At 41.7% G+C, this 19856-nt stretch overlaps 1 protein-coding gene across 2 annotated transcripts in view; it reads left to right on the forward strand.

Annotated features, from left to right (window-relative positions):
• The window catches only part of ripor3 (RIPOR family member 3), a 65133-nt gene that overhangs the window by 9642 nt on the left and 35635 nt on the right, over window positions 1-19856 (forward strand). For both annotated transcript variants that reach the window (XM_086293079.1, XM_086293078.1), the window contains exon 2: window positions 6533-6625. The gene's annotated coding sequence lies outside the window, so the exon portion shown is untranslated. The remainder of the gene's footprint in view (window positions 1-6532; window positions 6626-19856) is intronic.

The following is a 19856-nucleotide window of genomic DNA, read 5'->3' on the forward strand; positions in this document are numbered from 1 at the left end:
CACACTTGGCCCACTGTGGATTTTTTAACTGTTAACCAGCTCTGCCATATTTCCTGTCACAAGTCACTGCGCAGCGCTGACTAATAAACCAAGAATGCTTCAAATCTTTAAAAATAAGCCCTCTATTTATGTCCCCAAGGCTAAAAGTGTTTTTATTGATAGTCAGGCATCTATTGCTGCACTCAGGGAGAACTTTTATTTACTACACTTCTTAATTTATTAGTAATTATGAAGTTTCTGATTAAAACTCGTAAAATGTGAGGAATCTCATTTCAATTAATCGGTAATTTGGAAGCACGAGTGCTGTTGGGGCTATAAAAAGGGAAGTTATTTCATACAGGATGTCTTATTCACCCATTCATTAATGTAATCACTTTTACATCTATGTGCTTTCTAACATTCATACTCCAGTTCAAGCACTTTTTTAGCATCAATACTGTATGTGCATTACTACAGTTTTGAGATACACAACAGTGTTAGTGATTGTTAATTCAATGACACTAAGGTTCACTAAGGTTCTAGTAGGTTACATTAAAACATATGATGAGGTTGTAGAAAATAACATAATGTTGAAGAGTTAAGAACTCGTATCAGTATTTGTGACCCCTTACAAACAACATTAATGTCAAGTGAGGGCACTTTTGTTGCATTTGTTTGTGAGTTTTAAGCAGTTGCTCCAAAGAAAAAGTTATAATTTAAACTTTAATGGTTTAATTTTAAACTACAGTCAAACACCATTATACTATGGTATTATTATATTAATACTAGTACTATTCCACACAGAAAGAGCCAACATATTTGTGTCTCCATTTTCCCTCTAATCATCAAAAACTGTCACATTTATCTGAAGAACTTTTGGAGAGGCCTGATCTTTGCTTTGGGAGCCACTTAGCTGAATGTCATTGCTCTAAGCTGAGCATCATTCATACTTTTAGGTATGAATAGTAAGTCTTTTGTTTTTGTTTAAAGTTTTATAGAGCTTATTTCTCCTGCACACAGAAAGACATTAATATGCTTTTTTCACTCATAAACTCTGGACAACCTGCTGGAATCAGTTCTGGATATTTTCGTTAGTGATGCAGCAGGAAAAGCAGGGAACCTGTGAGTCAGGTGAGGGAGCTACCTGGACCAGTTAATATCTAATTTGCATTCTCACATGTCGCGTGATGTCTAGAAAGATTTGGGGTTGCAGTTCATGTGTAAAAACAACTTAGCATACATGGACCTGACAGCATGCTCGGTGAATTACAGTCCTCTGGGGTCCAGTCTAACAAGATGGCGCTCATCAGTCTGATTCCACGACCTCTTAAAAATTGCAACTGTAGAATAAGCTGTGAAGCAATAACTAACTCTGACGTTCGGCTCCACAGCAACTTTTATTATTTTACCAGAGTTCAGAGCTACAAAATTACCTCACTGCTCAGACAAGATAGACATTATACATAAAGAAAATGTGTTTTTTCAGGTGGGATTTTTAACACTTTCTTGAGTGTTTTACTTCTCTTTAACTGTCCTCAGTTTTAAAGTTTTAAAATGTGAATAACAATAATAATAAAAAAAGCCCAATAAGACGAGTTTTATGACTTTTTTAGGTTGGAAATTATTGCAGGAAACCTCTGTAATTAGTCAGTAACCCTTCTTTTCACTCATTTTTATGTTCCCACAGTTACAGAAAGCTTTTAGAGCTGAGCGTATACGTCGGTAACAGCTGTATAATGGCCACAGTGCTGAACAAAGCACACATTGTACCTTACATTATAGTCACAGTATAGCGCAGCAGTTTGGGCGCTAATGCTGCCATAAACCTGTCTTGCACACTCATGCACAATTTCAAAGAAACAAGCAGAGCTGTGAGTGGATGTCAGCCTTTATTCTTACAACAAAATAAAATAAAAAATCTATAAACTTCACATTGCAGCTGAAAACATCCAAATTAAATTGTTCTAGTGCTTTCAAGAATGCTGTCAGAATGTTAGTAAGCTACAAAAAAATGAAGTAAGAGACCAACAAATTGGTCTGCATGCATTTGTATTGTTTCTTCAACACCAGAGCTTTACAGACATTTAAACCAGCATTTGAAGCCTGTACAAATACTGTAATGATGTTATGTCTTTAACTACACAGACATGATGCCCCACGAGTCTATTATAACAAAACACACTGCAACTCCCCACCTCCTTCAGCACAGACAACCACTCAGGGTCAAAGGTCAAAATGATGATATTCTCCTTGATAGGTCAGCAGTTTCAAAAGCGTTCCAAATACACTGTGGCTATGAAGATGAATGTAAAGGTCAGTCTCATGCTAAGTAGAGTGTGTGTTCTGTGTTTTCACAGCACTACGCCTAACACTGACAATATGATCATAATATCTTTGTGATCTTTTGTGTCCATATGGAGGGGTATGTTTTATTTTAATCATTTCTAAGCATATGGCATGGAGGCTTTTCTGTTTGCTGTTGATAGATGATAATGTGTGCCTCTGTGTTAGGCAGATGGACAAAAGCGATGCATGGTGTACTCAGCAAATTTATCCAGACGACTCAGTAAACCTGCTTCTCGAAGCTGCTTGGGCATACAGCGTCTGCAGAATTCATATTAAATCTAAGTGAAGCTAGAAGTTAAAAAATGTCATGCTTTTTTTCCTTTATGGAGGTTACAGAATCACATGGCAGCACTAACAACCACAGCACATAGTAAGCTTTTTTCACCTTTTTTTTTTAAAAACAGCATGTGAACTTCCTCTGCAAATAGCACCTATACTTTTTATTTCATGCATCTCTGTTCTCTGTGATTGAGTGCCAGTCAATTAGGCACATGTGCTCACTATAGCAGCCTTTCAGAAACCTGGTCATGACTGCACATAGATAAGAAAGCATCTGTGTTTTTTGTTGTACCTGCTGAGGAGAAAAGAGTTAAAGTGAAAACATCTCTTTGCTCTTGCTTGACTCGGAGATACAAATTACAGCTGATCTGAGGTTAAATGAATAACAAGTGTTGTGTTTTAGGTTGGATTGGGAGCCTCGATGCCCCCCACAAGTCCCATTTGTCTGAGTGAAATGCTTACAGCCTCAGGAGGCAGAACAGGAATTTCCATTTCATGCTTGGCTGAAGTTCCAGATTGGCCAAGCTTACACCACAGGGCCCTTTCAATGGCTTACATTATGACAAGTGAAATCAATCATTTGAAAGGAAAAACTGTACTAAACGCCTTCCTATATATCAGATCTGAATATAAAATCTGAAATTCCTGATTTCTTTAGATATTTACCTCCATGTGTAATAGAGGAACTGGAAGTGACAGTGACATGATAGCGCAAACATAAGCTCAGATTAATGCGTAGGGTTAGTTTCTCTTATTCACAGTAGCTAGCGTATGGCTAGTGTCGAAGGTGTTTCTGTAGGATTATTAGAAGAGGCTAATGCTAGGGAAATATTCTCATGGTTAGACGAACCAATGCAAAGCCTCCATTTGGATTCATTAAGAAATTATGATCACCATTTAATTCAGAGGAGTCAATAAAATAAAATAACGGGTGGCCGTACCTAAACCTTCAAACCTGAAAATGAACTGATGAGTGGAGTGGACACCAACAGAGAATGTCATTGTATTAAATAACAGCCAATTAGTCATTACACAAGTTTTGAGCATTTAAAAAGAAGAGGTCAAGTCTCCACCTGCTGTCTGTGTGAACGTATGAGTGTGTGCGTGTGTGTGTTTGTGTGTGTGTGGGTTGTGTTTTCTAGCAGAAGTTGCTCCCTGCTGGACTGAACTCGCTGGCCTCACTCCCTGCAGGGCCACTGGGTATCAAATACGACACAACAAGTTCCCACTGTGATCCTTATTCTTATTTTCTTTTGTGTGTGTGTGTGTGTGTGTGTGTGTGTGTGTGTGTGTGTGTGTGTGTGTGTGTGTGTGTGTGTGTGTGTTTGCAAACTTTTCAGTACTTTTCAGCACTTCATATTTTCTCTCACGAACCACGGTTGTTGTTGTTGTGTTTCAAAAAAGTTTATTCAGGTGAATAGTGTCATGGTTCATTGTGATGCAGGTTCATTAAAATTTAAGCTTATCTGTTAGTCATCCAACAATCAGAATGATGATTTTATCTCTGATTGCTCAGTCCACAGGCGTGTGTGTTTTTGGGCACACACAAAAAAGCCTATAAGCATGTGAGATAGTCAGATCCTTATGTACAAAGTACTGCATGAATAAGGCTGATAATGATTTGTATTTGCACTTTAATTGGTCAAATAAACTGGAAAGTACAGCCTTAATGCAGCCATTTGTCATTTTAATTAACATGTTAAGTGAAATAAATCTTTGTTAATGTAGCAGAATCCAAACTTGTTTAACTTTTAAGGCTGATCTCTAGAAGCCTATTGCTAACTTTAAGTCAGTGGTTTAAAGTTATTGAATCTTAAACCACAGTAACATCTGTGAGACCCTTTGGTGCCGTAATCTCATGCAAAGTGCTTCCTTCCCCATCTTCTGCTAAAATCATCAGACTGTGTGGACTCAAGGTGCTTTATTCTGCAGGCTACAAACCCTTAAATAAAAATATTTTTTTTAAAATACCTACACTGTCTTTTTCTGCTCTTGGTTCTGTATGATGTCAGAGAGAGCAAGTCTCACTAAGATTGTTCAAGTTTCACAATTTAATTCATAGAGGCCAAGAATACAAAATAAGGAAACAGAAATGAGCTCCTTTCATTAAATAATTGCATGATGGCACAAACATAAGTTTGAATGCAGGTGCTGGGTCCATATGTGCTTTTTACATGTACAGATTTGAATTACAGATTTTGTCTTTACTCAGCACTGAAAAGCAGGACTGGTCTTGTCATTAAAACAGTGTGATATATCACAGCTTTAAATTCTAACAAGCTTCCACCGGTAGTTGAGGTAAATCTCAGTCTCCTGCCACAGGACCCTCCGGTATCATGTAATACATCTGCTATGAGCATCTTTCCTTCCACGTTTTGTTGAATCTATTAGTGTCTTAAATCAACAAACCAGTGTCTGCAGCATATGGAAAGCTAAAACCTACAGAGGCAGTAGACTCAACACAGAGTCAAATTTATCTCTAAAGATAAAATACAACAGCTGATAAGAATTTCATTTGTTCTGAAGTAGTTGTTATATAGAGGCACAAACGCACAGAGGATTAACATACAGTGTGCAAACATAAATTTATACTTGAACTGGAGAAGAAAAAAATAATCCACGTTATGTTTGTACTGGAAAAAGTGATAGAAAAACGTGTGATTTTGCATAAAAATTGAAACTCTACATTTGTGCGGTGTGTTGTTCAGCATGCTTGGAGCTCAGTTTAGGTGGTGTAGACAGCCAGTTTAATCAAAGAGGAATACTGTGGGGAGTTTGTATGATTACAAACCCAGAGCTTTTCCACATCTTGTCCTCCTCTTCCTCTCATATCCATTTCTTTCTTTTTGTGTCCCTCTCATCAAAGATCAAAAAATGTGAAAAGAACGACAGAGAGACACAAACTAGGAAATAAGAATGCAGAAAAATGGAAATAGTTACATTTCACTCTTAGTTTAGTCCATATAGACTAAATATGGATTCCCTCTTGCTTTCCACTCACCTAAAAAAAACTTACTGTAGAAATACTGGGGGTCTGTCAGGTAAAGAGGGATAAACAAACAATGAAAAACATGTAGAAAAACACAAAACTACATCTGAGAGAGCATTAAAGACCATTAAAGCTCATGGTTGGCCTGAAGTCAACCTCCCCTATATTTCTAAAAAGAAATTTAACGATTTGCAAATCATACAGCAAAGTTCAGATTAAAGTTTCATTGAAGATTTACAGTTTATTATAGCACTTGGCATATCATCTTAAGGAAAAAGCTCTAGCCTTGTGCTGAATTTGACACCAAAGATATCGTTGGGTCAAAGGAACCCACTGCCCTGGTTTAAGTTATATTTATACAGTAGATTCTAGTTTATTCACATAAATGGTAAGTTTTACACACACACAAACAAGTCATTGAGTTCCACAGGGTTCTGGTCTAGGACCAATACTTTTTATCTTATGCATGCTACCTTTGGCAATCTTATTATAATATACTGCATACAGTTTAATTGTAGACCATACAAAGCTTTAGTTACATATATGACAGCAAATGAAACAAATGAATATGTTCGGTACAAGGAGATTATGTATAACATTGCAACAACTGACCAGACCAAGTGAAGTGCTCTGAGATTTTCTGAGTTCTATGTTGGAGATAAAGAAATATAAACTTAAACGACATCTATTGAGTTGATTTCAGTGTTTGTGGTGAAAGAACTGAAGCGGTTCATTTTATTTTTCAAACAGATTCTGCCTTTTCTGAGGTTCAGGTCAGCTTAAAAATGTATTCATACACAGCTACTGTGATCAGAAACAGGCATTTGTGGATTGTTGATCATGCATGAAAACAGCAGTGCTTTTAAAGCATGACAGTTTCATTTTCATTCTACACTTTACGGCAGACTCCAACCTTTTTTCATTTTCTTATTGTTTCAGTGTTGTATGAAGATGCGGTGACAGCAGCTGGAACTGAGCCCTGACAGCTTTACAGCTTGGACGTCTCCAAAACAGACAAAACAGGACAACAAAGTAAGAACAGAAAGTGGCAAACTGGCTCATGTTAAAGCTTTTTGTCAGTTCACGATAAATCCTTCTTCTATCTGGATCCTGCTGCTCCCATGAACAACTGGAAGTTAGCCTGATAAACATAAACAGCTTGGATTTAAGTGTAATCCACATCTGGATGCCAAAGTTATCATCGCCATTGCTCACATAGTTCCACACCAAGCTGTTTATTGATGAACATAATCAGTTCATCAACTGGCCGGTGCACACTGATGTAAACAGTCACTGTGTGTGTGCACGTCTGTACAAGTGTGTTGGGCCAGACAGATGTTTTTCATCTTTTGAAGATCAAGTCAAATGTGCACGCAAGCATGCCTTTGTCTTTGGCAGGGTTGTGTATGTGTGTGCTGGAAAGTACAGATGTTTGTATCTTTGAGGATGTAGAGAAACCAGGCAAGTGTGCGTGTGTGCGTGCGTGTGCGTGCTCGTGTACATGGATGTTAGTCCAGATGTTTGTATCTCCACAGGAAAATAGAGATGTACGCTGTGTGCGAAAGAGTTTATGTCAATAGATTTAAGAGATTAAATTACTTCAGTCTTTTAATCTTTGCCCTATCTCGGTCTAAACACACAGGAACCCTGGATATCACCGCATAACACAACACACAGCAGGGAGAGAGGGCTGGGGTTGAGCGACAGGCACCAAGAGAGGACTTAGGGAGGTCCACAGAATGAGGTGGAGGACAAGTCAGTAGTCAAAAGGAAAAGGAAAATGGGAAATATTCCTAAAAGTTACCAGTGTCAATATAATAATAATAATAATAAACTTTATTTATAAAGCACACTAAAAAACCAAGGGTATACCAAGGTGCTTGACAAAAATAAAATAGGAAAAGGGAGATGGGAGGGAAAAGAGAAAGGACCTGGCACGTATCAATTATAAAAACCTTGACAATCATAAGATATAAAAGTAGTTCACAAGCATAACGGATAAAAATGTACCAACGCACACCAAGTGTTAACTAGGTGGAAAGGCAAGATAACAAATAAGTCTTCAGCCGTGATTTAAACAGTGGCATAGAGTCAGACGCCCGAATAGCAACAGGAAGGTTGTTACAGCAAACGCGCGGTCACCGTGAGACTTCAGCCGAGAACGAGGTTGCTCCAGAAGAATTTGGGTAGCAGATCTAAGTGCTCTGACAGGAGTGTGTAACCTGAGAAGCTCATCGAGGTAGCTCGGCGCCAAATTATTAATGGTTTTGTAGGTGAAAAGTAATATTTTAAATTGAATACGGTATTTAATTGGAAGCCAGTGCAAGCCAGCAAGAACAGGAGTGATGGAAGAAAACTTCATATTTTATATTATTTCCTGATATAGAAGTTGTGTGTCTTCATCTGTCTTCTTGGTGTCTTCACATAGTGTAGTTTTGTTTTTTAAACACAGAAGACTACAATCAGATTTCTGTTCTTACTGCACTCCTGCAGCAAATAAATATAACTGTATTTTTACTTGTCACAGTGAAAATGAAAACAAAAGAGAAACTCAAGCAGACACTGTAACTGCATCATATAGATAGGATGCCAAACTATCCAACAAAGGTACAAAAAAGAGATCACATCCATCCATCTTCAGAAAGACAAAAGAAGAAACATTAAATTCACTAGCTGGGCCCACGTCCTCAATTTAGGTTTGACAGTGTTTATAGTATTACCTACTATAGTACTATAGTATTACCTACTAGGTGAATGCTCGGACATGAATTAAGCTTCGGTTTGGGGACTGCCAACAGCTCCCGGGCCTGGCAGATCCCCGTGTACTAAATAGGAGTGAAGAATTTAAAGAACTGAGAACAAGGAGGGAGGGAGGGTGGGGCACGTAAACGAGAATGAACAGTTTGCAAAACTGGGAAACCTATATAGATGACAACCGGAATGAGCATGTTTGGAGAACTCTATGCATCCATCCATCCATCCTCTTCCATTTATCCAGTTCAGGGTCACTGGGAGATTGGAGCATATCCCAGATCACCGGTCTGTCACAGGGCTAATGCATGTTGAGAGACACTTGTTACAGGCCTTCGATGGGGTCTGTTTTTAAACTGTTTTTTAACAGAAAAGCAGAGACAGGAGACATCAGTTGCGTTCGGTCTGCAGGCTCTTCCTCGTCTGATTTATTAACAGAGTTTAACAACGTCCTTTTCTTTTCATTTAGACACACACATTTCACTTTTAACAACACAAACATTCAATTAGGTCCATAGCTCAAACCCTTTTGGTTACCTTGCACTCTCACAAGAATAAACTTACAAAATAATCATTGTATATGAACGCCCTTATTTACAATAAATCTGTAACCAATTTCACTGCATTTCAGCATCAAAACATTTCTGTGCAGCACCACTAACACTGCAATTAACCCGCTTATGTCACCTTTATACTTTTCTTATACTTTAACAGATTCAAACAATATATTACATTTGTAACCAATAAACAAAAATATTCTTCCCTTGCTCACAAACAGTTCACAATCATCCACAAACAGTATACATCAGACTATTTACATTTGACACATAAGAACTGGGTAGGTCCTAATCAACTGTAACTTCCAATAATGCCAGGATAAAAGAAGTGTCTAAGAGCTCCATTTGTCACAAAATAAAACAGGTAATAAGACCAGCTGCCTATTTAGACTACGAGTGAAATGGCGGCTGCCATTACAAATGGCGGTATAGTTAGCTTTCTCTCAATCAGTGAAAACACACTCTCTCACAACATTTGCGGTCTTTAAACTAAGACAGAAAAAGGTTTCTTGCCTTTATATGTACATTGTGGTGAGCAAACTTGAACTACTGACCTGTTTTTTTAACAGAAAAGCAGAGACAGGAGACATCAGTTGCGTTCGGTCTGCAGGCTCTTCCTCGTCTGAGGCCGAGACGCGTTGCAACAGCCTATCGCACTCACCACTATCTCCCCCTTGTGGCAATGCCACGCAATTACATTGTCCATAACGCTAAATGAAAAGTGCAATACCACCATAAAATCAGGTCTTTTACATCAAAAACAATTCACAACAAAATTACAATTGTGACCATACACTTGTGGGCGTCACACACTCCCCAACAAAAAGAAAATGGCTCCTGACATTTAACCTCTTACCCTTTAAAACTCATTATACTCATTACTCAAACAACTCAAATCACATCCCCTTCCCACATACCCACATTCCTTGTGTACTAACATGTATAGATTGGGCAGTTATAATATACAGGGAAGGTGCCTGGGTGTGCACAGTGAGATGTTGGAATGCGATATGGCACTAGGGGGAAGTAAGGTAACAGGGGATATGGTGGCATGGTGTAGTGTGTTGTGTTTGGTGACTCGTGCACTTCAGCACAACTGACTGATGGATGCACCCGGAGAGAGGGCTGGCCAAGGGTGTCATATGTGAAATGTGTAACAGGCCGTCGTTCTCTAGTAGACCTTCTTAGAACTGATTCATTAGTCGGCGGGGCCACGTTAGGTGTATACTGTGCCCTTTCTGAAAGCGGCAGTCCAACTTCTCCTTCGTCGACTGTGAAAGGCACTTCAGTGACTCCTGATTCCTGTACCCTCTCATGTTCCTCCTCTCCCATGTCGTTGTCAAGTTCAGTGCTTTGGTGTCCACCATCTTGTTCCATTCCTTGTTCCCTCAATTCATCTGTTGCTTCTGTTGGCTGAGGTGCTCCACAGTTGACCACTCTGCTGAACTCAGCTGTTCCTCTTGGGGGTCCAACAGTATGGTTACAGGTATGTAGTGCATCCTCTTTGTTCCCACTTCTCAAATCATACCTCAACTCATAATACATGGAACTCTCATCCTCATCGGAGCTTGCGTCAGAGTGGGGTTGAAACTCTGTCTCTCCTTGAGCTGGTTTTGGTTTCTTTTTCTTGACGGCGGATGGCCCGTCCCCCTTATCTACAGCAGGCAAGTCCACAGGAAGCTCATTGACAAGATGCAATAGATTGCGATGCAGAACACGCACTTTCTTCCCCTTTGCCTCTGAGGTCACTCTGTACACTGGGCTGTCATTGATCTGTTCCTTCACCACATAAATGGTGTTCTCCCAGTAGGACCTTAACTTGCCAGGACCACCCCTCTCAGTCAGGTTCCGCACTAGTACTCTGTCTCCAGGTTGGAGTACCACTCCTTTCAAATGCCGGTCATAGTGTTTCTTTCCACGATCACTTGACTTTTGGCTGTTTCCAGATGCAATCCTGTAAGCCTCAGTCATTCGTACTTTCCATTTCTCAGCATAACCTCTTGCAGTTTGTGGCTCTCCATCAGTAACCAACTTGAACAGGAGGTCTACTGGCATTCGTGGATGTCGACCAAAAAGCAGAAAGAATGGCGAGTAACCCGTTGCTTCATGGCGAGTGCAATTGTACGCATGAACCATCTGTGGGAGATATTCTCTCCATCTTTCTTTTTTTTCTTCACTCAGGGTCCTCAGCATCTGCAAGATGGTACGATTAAAGCGTTCAGCTGGGTTGCCCTGAGGGTGGTACGGAGTTGTTCGAGAGTGCCCCACATTGCTCAACTGTTGTAGAGTCCGGAAAAGCTCGTTCTCGAACTCCCGCCCCTGATCATGGTGCAGCCTTAAAGGGTAGCCAAACCTGGGGATATAATCACTGAAAATCCTTTCAGCTGCAGTTTTGCCACTCTTGTTGCGGGTTGGATAAGCCTGGGCATACCTAGTAAAGTGGTCTACCACAACTAGGATATACTGATATCCGCCCCTGCTTGGCTCTAAGTGGAGGTAATCAACTGAAACCAATTCCATTGGTGAGCTTGTGGTAATGCTGGACATGGGAGCTCGGACATGTGTCACCGGTTTCTTCTGTTTGATGCACGGACACTGCCGGGTGACATAGGCTTCGATGTCTCGCCTCATGTATGGCCAGTAGAACCGTTGCCTCGCCAGGCTGAGAACTCTTTCTACCCCGACATGCCCCATGTCATCATGCAGATATTTCAGGACCAGGGATTTGAAGCTAGCTGGTAAGACTAGTTGGCGCTTTTCTGCAGTCTTACGATACAGAACTCCGTCTTCTAAGCTCAGCTTTGTCCACTCATGCATCATTTTCCTTGCCGGACCTCTCACATTCCGTCTCATGTCATCTGTCAGCTTTTGATCTGAGTCTTTCATTTTCATGATCTCACCTATCGCAGGATCTGCTCTTTGAGCCCTTTGTAGTTCATCCAAATTGATGGGCGTGACCATTTCTTGGATTACTGGTTCAAGCTGGTCACCTTGCGCTAAAACCAGAGCAGCGATCCATGCGACATCTCCATGCTTGCCTGCTCCACATCCCTCCCAAGTAGCGGCAACAGCTTCTTTGGAGAGCTCTTTTGTACATTCAGTGACGTATCTGTCAATGTCAAGGGGACTCCTCGACAGGGTGTCTGCGTCAACATTTACTTTGCCAGGTCTGTACCTTATATCAAACCTGAAATCTGATAGCTCTCCCACCCATCTGAACCCAACCGCATTCAACTTGGCGGTACTCATGACATAAGTTAAGGGATTGTTGTCTGTGTAGATGGTAAAATACGGGGCATAGAACAAGTAATCCCTGAACTTCTCGCAGACAGCCCACTTGAGGGCGAGAAACTCAAGCTTGCCCGAGTGGAGTCTGTAATTCTTTTCAGCCGGTGTCAGTGTTCGGGAGCCGTATCCAATCACTCTTAGCTTCCCACTCTGATGTTGGTAGAGAACGGCCCCAAGTCCTTTATCAGATGCGTCTGTATGAAGGACGAAGGGAAGCTCAAAATCCGGGTAGGCAAGTACAGGGGGGTTTACCAACATATCAATCAACTTACACAGGGCACCCTGGTGCTTCTCTGCCCACTCAACTGGTGTTTTGGATGGTAACTGTGCGCCTTTCCCCTTCTGTCCTGTAACCTTCCCCAGAAGATGCTCCTCTTTGGTTTTCTTGGGTTGCAAAAGCTCATAGATGGGTTTTGCTATTCTCGAGAAATCCTGGATATATGAGCGATAGTAACTCAGGAACCCAGCAATCCTCCTCACATCTCCCACTGTGGCAGGTGTCTCCTTTTTCAGGGCGTACACTGCCTCGAGATCTTTTGGGTCAATGCGTACTCCTTCAGCTGACACTAAGCGCCCAACATACCTCACTTCTCTTTTAAATAGGTCACATTTTGTCGGCCGGAGTTTGACTCCGTAGTTCTGCAGGGCTCTCAAGACTTTCCTCAGCCCTTCCACATGTTCCTCAAAAGTCTTGGCGTAGCACAAGATGTCATCCAAGTATGGAATGCAGCACTCAGCCAGCATTTCTTCCATACTGCGTTGGAATGCAGCAGGTGCGTTGGTAAGACCGAAGGGAATTCGCACCCATTCATAAAGGCCCCAGGGGGTGATGAATGCAGTCAGATGGCGGGATCCTTCTGCTATAAAGCCCTGGTGATAGGCTTTTCCCTGGTCCAAAATGGAGAACCAGTTGTACCCTCCCAAGGTGTCAATGAGGTCCTGGATTCTTGGTAATGGGTGGCGATCAGGTACTGTGCGCTGGTTCAGGAGACGGTAGTCGATACAGAGCCTTAGGGAGCCATCCTTTTTCCGCACGCAAACTATTGGCGCAGAGTAAGGGGATCTAGACTTTACAATCCATCCTCTTGCCAAGAGGTCCTCAATATACTCTTTAACCTCCTTATAGAGGGGTTTTGGAATTGAGGTGTACGATTTCTGAATTGGGGTTGTGTCTTTGAGTGTTATTGTCATTTCCAAGCTGGGAATGCACCCCATGTCATTCTCATCACGTGCAAAAGCCCCTGACTCTTCCCTTAACATTTTCTTGGCAACAGTCTGTTGGTCTTCAGTCAGGTGACTAACATCAACAGGTGGATCCCATTCCTGTGTTGCTTGATCTTCACCGCACTGCTGGGGTATTTGAGATACATCAGGGTCGACATCTTGAGTCACTTTGGGCTCACCGAGGTTTGGTAAGTCAGTTTGTACGACTCCTGCTATTGGTTCAATAGTTCCAAGGGCTGCTCTGCCGGTGAGGGTCACATCATGCTTAGTGTGATTGCCAATAGGTACTTTGACATATGGGACTCTGGCATCACAAACTGTGAGGAGGCTGTTGCCAATATCAAGCTGTTGCAGTTGTGGGTTGCTCTCAGTTGGTTCAAAGAGCACGAGGGGGTTGGACATGTCAACTGTAGAGGAGACTTTACACTTAACATACTTAACTTGACCAGCCGGGATTACTACATCATACAGGCCCACTTTTAGGACACTCTGGCTGACCACGTTATCACTGGTAAGCTTGGTCTGGATGAAGTTGACCAGTGCCGTCGCTGTGTCATCCTGGAGGTTCATCGCGCTGCGCAGGAGGCTCACAATGGTGGGTATGAGGTTTGTACTAGCATTTGGCCCCAGTATCAGCTGTTCAATTACATTGAAACCAATCAGGGGGCAGTCCATGGGCACACTGCTTACTAAAAAGGGGACTTGTACAGTCAAGTTTGGGTCACTATTCTCTGGGAGACTCACCATCACGCCCACCCAGCCGTCGTAGGGTAATGGCTGGCCATTAACACCAAGCACACTAAGAGCCTTATCTCCAATAAGTTCTGTCAGTGGCCGGAGTTTGTGGTCAGAGAGGTAGGTTTTTGCCCACTGGCGATCAATGAGACTCACTTGTGCACCTGTGTCCAATAAACAGTCCACTGCAAAGCTATGAATGTAACACTTGATTTTACATTTTTTCCCAACAAGCTGTGCCACTCTCTCACTTGCCCCTGTATCTGCATTTTTCGTTGGAAGGGTCGCCCAACTACTTCTGACATGAGCAAACTCTTCTGAGCACATACCTCGTGATTTTGGGTCTGGCTGTCCACTGGTTCTGGGCGTGTGTGTATCAGCAGGAGGCCAACTAGAGCTTCTGGGTTGGCTTCGTTTGAGACATCCCACTGCCCTGTGACCTGTCTCCCCACAGATAAAACAATGAGTGCATGAAGTAGCCCCACTTTCAATACACTTGGGACAGCCATACTGTTTTGCAGTTTGTCTGGGCTTCTGCTTTGGGTGTGCACACTGACAAGTGGGTTCACGAGCCTGACTGGCTGTGAGAGACTCAACCACTTTGGTCAGGGTTTCCACCTTCGCAGCCAGCTCTTCTATGACTTTATTCTTACTCTTAGATTTACAGTCAGTCATTTCAGTGTCTTTAGCAGGTTCAAGTTGAGCAGTATGAGCATGTGTTACCTTTTGTCGAGTGGAATATCCCAGTCTTCGCTGTCGCTCACTCTCTTCGCTTGACACTTTGTTCACTTGCCTTATCAAGGCTTCATCTGACACACTGTAGTCTGATAGTAGTGGCTTGAGTTCATTACGAATGTCACTATATTTTGGTAGAAGACCTTGATGAATGGTGCGTAGAAATACATTTTGGATCGTACGTGTCTCATACGCAACGTCCATGTTATCCTGCCTGGATGCAAACATGACTTTCTGCTTCAGTCCAATCATCCTGTAGAGGAACTGTTGTGGAGTTTCATGGTCATGTTGCTTAGTGCTCAACAATTCCTGAAATAACTCACTCCCACTCTTCTCACTCAGGTGTGAACGTAGTAAGCTTTTGAGTTCAATGAGGGTCAAGTCATCTTTACTGATCAACATGTCCTTAAACTGTCCAGGCTTGATAATACGGAGCACACCTTGAATGATCTCTCCCTCTGTGTGCTTCACCTTGAGCCCCTCCTCAATCTGCTTACACAGTCCATGGTAGCTAATGTCAGATGCAATGTCCCCAACCTGACCACCATGTACTTTAAACTCTCTGCGTTGCAAAAATGGCAGGTCTCTTAGGGAAACCATGTGATCAGGCTTAGATTGTCGCATGTCTGTGGTGGAGCGGCTGTTTGTCACGCTCTCAGCTCGAGGCTGGAGTGACTGTGTAATAGTGGGGGTGGGTGTGTCTTGTGTTGCAGATGTCACTTGTAAATCTGCTAAATTTTTACCAAGTGCCTCGTAGTTAGCCTTTAGCATTTCATACTCTGTTATTTGTGGATTAACAGACTCAAGAGGCAATATAGCTGAGGTAAGTACATCACTCTGTTCCGGGTGCTTAAGTGTTGTGAGAGTAACAACATTTTCCTCTGAGACTACAGGGTGAGATACTTCAGCGGCATGACTATCAATGAGATGAATAATAGCATCTTTCAACAGCAGTAGGTGTGAAAACCCCTGATCCTCTAAGTCAAGCAATGTCTTACAGCGTAGATAAGCACAAACATAATCAAAACAACTTTCCTCATCACCACGTCTTACACTTGCGGGGTCCACATCAGGTACTGGTGTGATGTTTGTAGCAATCTGGAAGAGTTCCTCTGCTGTCAGTGCATAAAGACTCTTTCTGATCTGCCAAGCCAGTTCTTTTCTTTCACTGTCCTCCATTCTGTGTCTTTTGGCTAGCACTCCTCACAGTGCAGTCAGCTCAAACACGCAGCCCGTCACCTCTCCAGCAGGGGTTCCCCTCCTCGACACAGGTCCCGCTGCTGCCTCAGTTGCACGTCTGCTGTTCCAACACGCCTGCCCTGTGATGGCTGTCTCTGGTTCGTTGATTAAAGGATCAGCAGTCACCCACGTAGCATGCTGATCCCCGTACGGGCCACCAAAATTATGTTACAGGCCTTCGATGGGGTCTGTTTTTAAACTGTTTTTTTAACAGAAAAGCAGAGACAGGAGACATCAGTTGCGTTCGGTCTGCAGGCTCTTCCTCGTCTGATTTATTAACAGAGTTTAACAACGTCCTTTTCTTTTCATTTAGACACACACATTTCGCTTTTAACAACACAAACATTCAATTAGGTCCATAGCTCAAACCCTTTTGGTTACCTTGCACTCTCACAAGAATAAACTTACAAAATAATCATTGTATATGAACGCCCTTATTTACAATAAATCTGTAACCAATTTCACTGCATTTCAGCATCAAAACATTTCTGTGCAGCACCACTAACACTGCAATTAACCCGCTTATGTCACCTTTATACTTTTCTTATACTTTAACAGATTCAAACAATATATTACATTTGTAACCAATAAACAAAAATATTCTTCCCTTGCTCACAAACAGTTCACAATCATCCACAAACAGTATACATCAGACTATTTACATTTGACACATAAGAACTGGGTAGGGCCTAATCAACTGTAACTTCCAATAATGCCAGGATAAAAGAAGTGTCTAAGAGCTCCATTTGTCACAAAATAAAACAGGTAATAAGACCAGCTGCCTATTTAGACTACGAGTGAAATGGCGGCTGCCATTACAAATGGCGGTATAGTTAGCTTTCTCTCAATCAGTGAAAACACACTCTCTCACAACATTTGCGGTCTTTAAACTAAGACAGAAAAAGGTTTCTTGCCTTTATATGTACATTGTGGTGAGCAAACTTGAACTACTGACCTGTTTTTTTTAACAGAAAAGCAGAGACAGGAGACATCAGTTGCGTTCGGTCTGCAGGCTCTTCCTCGTCTGAGGCCGAGACGCGTTGCAACAGCCTATCGCACTCACCACTATCTCCCCCTTGTGGCAATGCCACGCAATTACATTGTCCATAACGCTAAATGAAAAGTGCAATACCACCATAAAATCAGGTCTTTTACATCAAAAACAATTCACAACAAAATTACAATTGTGACCATACACTTGTGGGCGTCACACACTCATATTCATGCCTGTGGCCGATTTCGAATCTAAAGTTCACAATTAGGTGGTTTCTAATGGGAATGGGAATCATTGCCTGTAAAATGTATGCTGTAGATGGAGGGGAACTCGGCACCCATGGAGCATTAAGTTTTCTAATGTGTGAATATTTGCAAAACTAAACCTGATCAGGTAGTTTTTATACCTACAGCAAACCAGAGCACTCCACCGGTTTATCTGATCAGTTATCTGAAGTGGAGACACACCCATCTGCGTGTAGAAACCAGGAAAAGATATGATAAATTTTTCTGTGAGGACAGATTATTGTGATAGTTTAGTGCTTCCTCTTTCTCCTAAAACCATAGGATCATGCTTGGCATCAGAGTGTACCCAAAATGTTTTGTGAAGAGCACAGAAAGATAAACAGTGGGGGATATTGTGTTTATACTGTGCTAGTTTGCTTTGCCCGTTGGTGGCTGGGTTCTTTTTTCTTTACAGAAAAAAAACATTTTTCCCCAAGTGGATGTGGGAAAAATGCTTCATTTTGTTTTTATTCTGTAACGTCTTTATTCTCTAACATCCAGTTCACCACTCCATCACAGGGAGAACACAAGGAGTCAGACAATCATTCATGCTCACATCCCCAGTATCAGACCACACTGTTTTGGGTTTTGCCACAGCACGGTGTAGATGTTCGAGGAGCTGCAGCAGTCTGCAGCAGCACAGCACTCATTACATTACTGAAGCTTACAGGAGACAGAGTAGGTTAAACACCCAGCAGCTACGCTTGCTATTTTAGGAATGTCATGAGCTAACAGTGTGTACGCATGTGCACCTCCATCCAGAACAACATAGTTCTTCACCCTGGGGGACATGAGTCATCTCTGACCTCTGACCCCTTCAAAAAGAGCCAGCCAATTACATTTCAGCTGGAAATGAGCCAGTAGTGTCAACCAGTGTCAGTGATGATCTAAAACCAGACATAAACAGCTTAAGTATTAGCAAATGTTTCAATTTAAATAGAAGATAATTAAATGTTTCAAATCCCATCACACTATCTTTTTTCTCATCTTGCTGAAGAATCTCTTTCATCTGCTGATTTATCACAACTAACTGCACTAACACAACATTCACAGATTCGTAGGTTTGCTCTCGAGAAGATAAATGATTCTTTGTGGTTCTTGTTTACTTGGAAATTGGATGAAAATCCCCGAGGAGCATTCAAAGTAATTTAAAGCGCTCCTCTAATTATCACGGATTATATCTGAGCCAGAGACTGTTGGGAGTTAGCAGAGGGCGGGGAAAATGATGGAAATATATATTTCTATATAAGAAAGACAATTAGAAATAAAATAAATAAATAAAGCTAAACAAAATAAAGAGGGCAGAATGGAAGAGTAAAACTAGAAAACATGTTTTCTCTAATGACTAATGCACAAGAGACAAGACAAGGACTGAACAGGAGAAAACAGAAACCCGCACACTCAGAGGAATTACTGACAGAGACTTCCAGGCACAGACCCAGGATTCAAAGGAGTTAGGAGGCCCACGGGCCAGAGTCTTTAACAAGTTTAAAGTGACTGTTAATATTTCTTCTTAGAAAATTAATGAAAGGGCAGCAGTGAGATGGAAACTAACCAGAAAGAGGTCTCTAAACAAAAGGCTTAAAGTTTTGCAAAGGTAAGATTCAATTCGTTAAAAAACTTACGTGAATGACTGCAATGTTTGCAGTGATGTGCATGTGTGGCTTCTTGTAGGTTATAGTAGGTATGCACCTCAGCTGTGTTCAAAAGTCATTCTGGAAAACACTGAGAGCTTATTTTGTTGTGTTTGAATAAGAAATTGTCAAAAACTACAAGTTTGTTTGTTTATTTACCTTTTCTAAATAAAATTTGGCTCACGTGGTTAGAAGACAGTTTGCCATGGAATCGCTCTCCTTGTCCTCATCACTCGACCAAAGTAAACTTGAAAGGCCCTCAGTTACACCCATTCAATAGTCTAAATTAAAAAGTTTGTTGAGATGCTGACACAGTGAGTCAGCATCTCAACAAAATTCAGCACCACAGTCAGAAATCTCTAAATGCCAGAGGGTGCATTTTAATAACAGATATTGCATCGTCTCAGTGCTGGGATGGAAGCATGTCCATGTCATGTGTTGCAAAATCTGTGGAGCTACAGAAGAGGTTCTGCCAGAGAACCTCCTCTAATACCGCATGCACCCCGACATCCTGCAACTGTAAGTGATGGTTGCAAAAAATTAGCAAATGCAATTCAAATTCCGCTTTTTAGGCCTCCTGAGAAAGAATGTGTTCATAGGATGAGACATGCCTATGGTCCCATAACTCTTCAGGATTTCCTATACATCCCTTACAAACGTGTCCTATCGATGGCGCTCGCTTTTTTCAGTGTGATCGACAAAAGTAACAGAAGACTACAAAGCCAAACCCGAGTGAATGTGGAAGTGGAAATGAGCTTAATTACGGCGAGCAGAATGAGAGTGATTACCAGTGAGCACCAACCACACTTAAAACACGCTGTC

This window comes from Aulonocara sp. 'chitande type north' Nkhata Bay, linkage group LG5 (assembly GCF_057382095.1).
Source record: "Aulonocara sp. 'chitande type north' Nkhata Bay isolate Kocher_YH1m ecotype deep benthic linkage group LG5, A_spYH_male_GT1.1, whole genome shotgun sequence".
Lineage (NCBI taxonomy): Eukaryota > Metazoa > Chordata > Actinopteri > Cichliformes > Cichlidae > Aulonocara > Aulonocara sp. 'chitande type north' Nkhata Bay.